Source organism: Rhinopithecus roxellana, chromosome 11 (genome assembly GCF_007565055.1).
Source record: "Rhinopithecus roxellana isolate Shanxi Qingling chromosome 11, ASM756505v1, whole genome shotgun sequence".
Classification (NCBI taxonomy): domain Eukaryota; kingdom Metazoa; phylum Chordata; class Mammalia; order Primates; family Cercopithecidae; genus Rhinopithecus; species Rhinopithecus roxellana.
Genome location: NC_044559.1, coordinates 82,987,127 through 82,993,524, shown reverse-complemented (window position 1 = coordinate 82,993,524; position 6,398 = coordinate 82,987,127). Strand labels below are relative to the sequence as shown.

Here is a 6,398-nt window from a genome sequence, read left to right as displayed (position 1 = left end):
TGAAACTTTCGAGCCCATTTAGTACCCTTTACCACACCTCGTCTGTGTCTGAGGTTACCGAGAGAAAATTGTCTTTTCCTTTCTCATGGCTATGTTGCTTTTTCTTAAGTGTTTTTTCCCAAAATTTGAGAGCCACACTATATCCTAAATTTGTATCAACAAAGAAACTACTGCTGAACTATCAATTAAAGTTAATAAAAACAGCCATGCAATTTAAAAAAAAAATCAAAATTGCCAGTAACATTTCTTTTTTAATACCTCTTTCAGGTAAAAATGTGGCAATCTCTTTATTTGAATTCCATAGCAAGTCTCAGTTCAGATGCTCCTCCATTCACCATGGGACTTCGAGATGGTTTGGATCGTCTGTCCTGTCCAAATCTCATGTTGAAATGTGACTCCCAGCATTGGAAGTGGGACCTGGTAAGAAAGGTTTCTGACATGGAGGTGGATCCCTCATGGTGCCATCCTCATGCTAATGAGTAAGTTCTTACTGTGTTAGTTAATGTGAGAGCTGATTGTTATAAAGAGCCTGGCACCTCCTCTTCCCTCTCTGGCTCCCTCTCTAACCATGTGATAGGCTGGCTCCCTGTTTACCTTCTGCTATGATTGGAAGCTTCCTGAGGCTTCACCAGGAGCAGATGCTGGTGCCATGCTTCCTGTACATCCTGCAGAGCCATGAGCCAAAATAAACTTCTATTCTTTATAAATTGCCCAGCATCAGATATTACTTTATAGCAATACAAATGGACAAAGAAAGGCTATGTCCCAATAAACCCATCTGAAGTTGAAAATATCATCACTTGAAAATGTACTTAATATGTCTACCCTATCAAATATCATAGCTTAACCTAACTTACCTTAAATGTGCTTGGAACATTTACATTAGCCTACAGTTCAGCAAAATCATCCAACATAATGCCTATTTTTATAATAAAGCATTGAATATTTCATGTTATTTATTAAACACTGTAGCAAAACTGAAAAACAAAATGATCACCTGGGTACTCACCATTAACATACACAGCTGAAAGCACACTTGGCCTGAAGAATGTTTGAAGCATTGAACTAAGATGCAGGATGATGGGATACTGCAGCTACAGGGTTGCCAATCTCTCTTTTCTAATGAGGCTTGAGAATGGCTCATGGAAGGCACTGGGGCATCCACACTGGATGGTTTAGCAGGCATGATGTTCTTTAAGAAGATGTCAAGTATCAGTATTTTACCCTCATGATCCAGTGGTTGACTGGGAGCTGCAGCTCAGCATTGAGAGAACGCACAGTGCTACAGCTACATATCACTACCCTGAAAAAAGACCAAAATTCAAAGTTTTAAATATGTTTTCTACTGAATGGTCTTTTTCATACCATCATAAAGTCAAAAAATCTAAGTTGAACCATTATTAGTCAGGGGTCATCTGTGTGTTCAGCTGACCCTCAGTGTCCATGGGTTCCACATTCATGGATTCAACCAACTGTGGATGGAAAATATTCAAAACCTCCAAAACAGTAAAAAACAACAATAAAACAATAATACAAACAAAATACAGTATAACAACATATCTATAGTATTTACATTGTATCAGATACTATAAGTAACCTAGAGATGATTTAAAATGTGCAGGAGGATGTGCATAGATTATATGCATTTTCTTTTTTTTTTTTTTTTTTTTTTTTGAGACGGAGTCTTGCTGTGTCACCCAGGCTGGAGTGCAGTGGCCGGATCTCAGCTCACTGCAACCTCCGCCTCCCGGGTTCACGCCATTCTCCCGCCTCAGCCTCCTGAGTAGCTGGGACCACAGGCGCCCGCCACCTCGCCCGGCTAATTTTTTGTATTTTTAGTAGAGACGGGGTTTCACCGTGTTAGCCAGGATGGTCTCGATCTCCTGACCTCGTGATCCGCCCGTCTCGGCCTCCCAAAGTGCTGGGATTACAGGCTTGAGCCACCGCGCCCGGCTTGATTATATGCATTTTCTACACAAAATTTTATTTCAGGGATTTGAGCAACCACAGATTTTAGTGTTCACAGGAGTCCTGGAACCAATTCTCCACTGATACTGAAGGATGACTGTATCTGTTCAGTGGGTAAATATTACTCAACTCAATTCTTTTCTTGTGGCTTTGCAGAATGACAAATATAATAAAATGCATTCTTTGTCCCTTCTGCAGTGGGCATGCTTAAATTTTTGTGCTATTATGCACAACATACATTTTTATCCATCAGCTAGAGAATCAAGCTTCACAATTTTTAGAAGACCATAATCAATGCCAACTTCCACTCATCTTTTAAATTTCAGCTTACTATGTCACTTTTTCAGCAAAACTTCCCTAACCCAAGGTTAGGTTATGTCGCTTAATTGCAATCCTACAAAACCCCACCTTTCTTCTTTGTGCATAATTAAATTTTTAATTAAATACTTCAAGTCTTTACTTGTCTAGCTCTCTTCTAGATGGTAAGCTCCATGAATGCACAGTCCCACTCATCAGTGCTTAGTAGAGGGCAAAGTCTTTTTAGGTCATCTTTAAGCCTTGGTTGAATAGACACAGGCATTCATGAATGAATAGATGGATGAATGAATGGTAACAACAGATCTGCAGTAGAATTTTCAGAATCATCCCTGGATCATTATTTGGAAAGCATAATGGCTACAGTTTGAATGTTTGTCCCCTCTGAAACTTAATGCCCAATGTAATAGTATTAAGAGGCAGGGCCTTTAAGAGGTAGTTAATAGATTAATCTATTCATGGATTAATAGGTTATCACAGGACTGGGTTCGTTGTCACCAGAGTGAGTCTGTTGTCTGTTATAAAAGCCAGTTTTGCTCCCTCTCCTGCATGCCCTATTGCCCTGTGATGCCTTCTGCCATGTTATGATGCAGCCTGAAACCCTCACCAGAATGTGCTGCCTGACCTTGGACTTCCCAGCCTTCAGAACTGAAAGAAATACATTTATTTTCTTTATAAATTACCCAGTCTGTGATATTCTGTTATAGCAACAGTAATGGGCAAATACAATAACTGATTATCTTCTCAGAGAGATGCATTATCAATCTTTAAACTCTTCTAGTTTTCAGAGTTCCTAATTAGGATGAAGAATTTTGAACTTCTAGCTCAATTAATTAAACAGTTCCACATACCTTTCTCTCTCTTCCCAGAGAAGGATTAAAGGGGAACACACAAATGGCGCCTGAGGAATTCTCTTCTAGTATCACGTTCCCAAAACAGTATCCTTCCCACTAAGCCAGCAGAAGTCTTGTAGAATGTAACATACTTTTGAAAAATGCTGTAAGCCTCCTGAGAATTGACTTTATTGACTTAATTGGCTCCACTGACTTAGAATGACAAACTCAGAAGTCTCACGTCAATCAGATCCTAACCGACTCCCAGGAAGCCTAGGTTCTTATTCTTCAGGATACAAATGATAATGACAGCAATAACACTACTCTCTCAGGCCCTGGTAAACACAGCTATTCATACTCCAGGCACTTTCTATTTAAAGAGAGAGAGAGAGAGAGAGAGAGAGAGAGAGAGAAACTGTGTGAGAGAGAAATATGCCACATGGTAACAAATGTGGTGGAGATATATGAGGGTGACCAGGGAGGTTATATTGATAAGTGACACATACGTAGAGACTTGAAGAACCTGGAAGAAGGAACCATGCAGATACCTAACTAAAAGAATTATGTAAACAGCCCAAGCCTGGTCTCCTTGAAACAGCAATAGGGGGAAGAGCATGGCTGTTCCCAAATAGTGCTGGAGGTATCCCACTAAACTCTGCCTTATCTCCCAGAAGACCAAAAAGGTTAATTCCGTTTCTCCATCTTTTGGGTTTATACCCTAGGGACTGTAGAAAGAGGCCCATCTTCTTGGCTCTAGGGAAGGGCAGGGCAGTGCAGATCTGTACATTTGCTGCACACTGGAATATTCTGCAAGCCTTTAAAACTCTGATGCCCAGGTTGCACCCCATACTAATTAAGGCAGTTAATCACCCTCTGAGGGTGAGACCCAGAAATCAGTGTTTTTGAAACGTTACCAGGAGAATCCAAAGTCAAGTGGACATGCTGGAGCCAACTAACACCAGCTCCCGAGGGCAAATAATGTGCACTCCTTCAGGGGTAGAATAAGGATACCTGGTTCCTGACACACAGCTTCAAAAACAATTGGAATTTCCTGAGTGACAGGCAAGTCTTTTGTTATTCATAATAAGCCCCTTTAGACCATACCTGAGTTTATGCTAACGAGGCAACTCCTGGTGGGTTCTTACACGGTTGGGAGGCAAGGGGGCAGTTGGGGGGTAGGGGAGTTGTGAGGGGCAAACCAGAAAGACCTCAAATGTGATTGGAGGGTTGGAACTTTCAGCCAAACCTATGACTTCTGGTGAGGGGAGAGGAACTGGAAATTGCATTTCATCAAATGGCTAATGATGTAATCAGTCATGCCTATGTAATGACACCCCATATGAAAACTCTGGATACCAAAGACCAGGGGGGCTTTCTGACGGGTGAACATATATCTAGGGAGAGCAGCACACTTCAACTGCATGGGAGCAGAAGCTTCAGCGCTTGGGATCGTCCTTGACTTTGGGCTTTGTACCTGTTTACCTGGCTGTTCATTTGTGCTCTCCATAATAAAACAGCGGTCATCAGTACAGAGCTTTCCTCAGTTATGCAGGTCATTCTCATAAATTATCACACCTGGGAAGGAATGAAAAGTTCCACATTTGTAGTCAGCTGAGCAGAAATGCAAGTGGTTTGGAGATGGCTGAAATGTACATCTGCCTTCTGAAGTGGGGCACTTGTGAAGTGAAGTGAAGAACTTTGTGAAGAACCTTGTGAAGAACTTTGCCCTCAACACGTGGGGTTTGCATGAACTCCAGGAAGTCAGTGTCAGAACCGAATCAAATTTCAAGACACTCAGTACTAGAGAGTTGGCTCTGGAATATGCTTCCCAGCTCTGTGTTCAGTGATCTCATGTTAGCAGTTGAAGTCAGCCAGGGTGAGAATATGCACACCATGGAAATTGGCAAATGCTACAAATCAAGGCTTTTTGTCCTTCTGCCCCCAAGAACTGGTTATTAAACGTTTAGCAACACACTGCTATTTTAGAACCAATGGCCTATGCCATTAGGTGCTGATTAGGAAAGGCTAGAAAGATCTCAGGAGGGACAGTCTGAACACACTGAGAACTCCTTCTATTGCATACCCACGCAGAGTAGGCTGAGCCCATCCTGTGAGTGAGTGGAACTCCTTCCCTTCTGAAATCCCTCCACACATTCCCACTTCCACATAAGCCGTGTCCAACCTATATATTGCAGTAACCTGCCACTAGGTAAAATTCTTCTTAAGGAAGAAGACAACCTGGTCACTTAACGAATCAGGGGGAAGCCATGCCTACTGCTTTATGTTAATTCCTTGTGTTCATTTTTCATGGGCCTCTCTTGTTCCTCTTGAATTGTTAAATTTATTGCATATTTTTAGTAATAGATGGGTACTCTTCACATATTAGCCTCAGGTTGAGTCAAATCCCTTTCTGGGAACTCACAGAGAAGTTCCTGTTTCTTCAGTCTTCAGGAAATTCACTTAAATGTTATGAGTTTTCTGAGATAATTAATCCACCAGTACAATTCCCACCTGAAACTCTCTCCTTCCCCTCTATCCCCTCTTCAAATTTGGTTCTAATTTGGTTAATATTTCTGCCTTCCTGACTCATAATTCACATAAGAGTGTGAACACACATGCGTTATCCCAGGAAACCACTGTGTGGGAATTCACTGACCCTTTCAAATCCATGTTTTCACTCTTCATTTAAAATGGAGGTTCAGCTGTTCCCCTGCTGTTAGAATTTAGGATTTAGTGGCGTGCTTAAGGGATGTAGTTGAAATCCTTGCAATATATTTGCAGGAATTGACTCGCCTGAAATAATGAATCACACTAAGCATTTAATTAGGACCTTGAGGATGGAGAATCAGGAACAGGAGTGAGAGACATGGAGGCTTAGAAAGTCAGTTCAGGCCAGGCACGGTGGCTCATGCCTGTAATCTCAGCACTTTGGGAGGCCGAGGTGGGTGGATCACAAGGTCAGGAGATCGAGACCATCCTGGCTAACACGACGAAACCCCGTCTCTACTAAAAATACAAAAAATTAGCCGGGTGAGGTGGCGGCGCCTGTAGTCTCGGCTACTCGGGAGACTGAGGCAGGAGAATGGCGTGAACCCAGGAGGCGGAGGTTGCAGTGAGCCGAGATCGCGCCACTGCACTGCAGCCTGGGCGACAGAGCGACGCTCCGTCTCAAAAAAAAAAAAAAAAGAAAAAAAGAAAGTTCAAATCAGGCACTGTGGCACATGCTTGTGGTCCCTGTGACTCGGGCAGCTGAGGTGGGAGGATCACTTGAGCCCAAGAGTT

The 6,398-nt window shown here is 42.3% G+C and overlaps 1 long non-coding RNA gene across 4 annotated transcripts in view; it reads right to left on the bottom strand.

Moving 5' to 3' along the window:
- Positions 1 to 270: 270 nt before the first annotated feature.
- Positions 271 to 6,398, bottom strand: part of LOC115900274 — a 117,884-nt gene continuing 111,756 nt past the window's right edge. For all 4 annotated transcript variants that reach the window (XR_004059923.1, XR_004059925.1, XR_004059924.1 and 1 more), the window contains exons 3-4: positions 1,010 to 1,303; positions 271 to 417 (exon numbers count right to left, since the gene is read on the bottom strand). This is a non-coding gene — a long non-coding RNA (uncharacterized LOC115900274). The remainder of the gene's footprint in view (positions 418 to 1,009; positions 1,304 to 6,398) is intronic.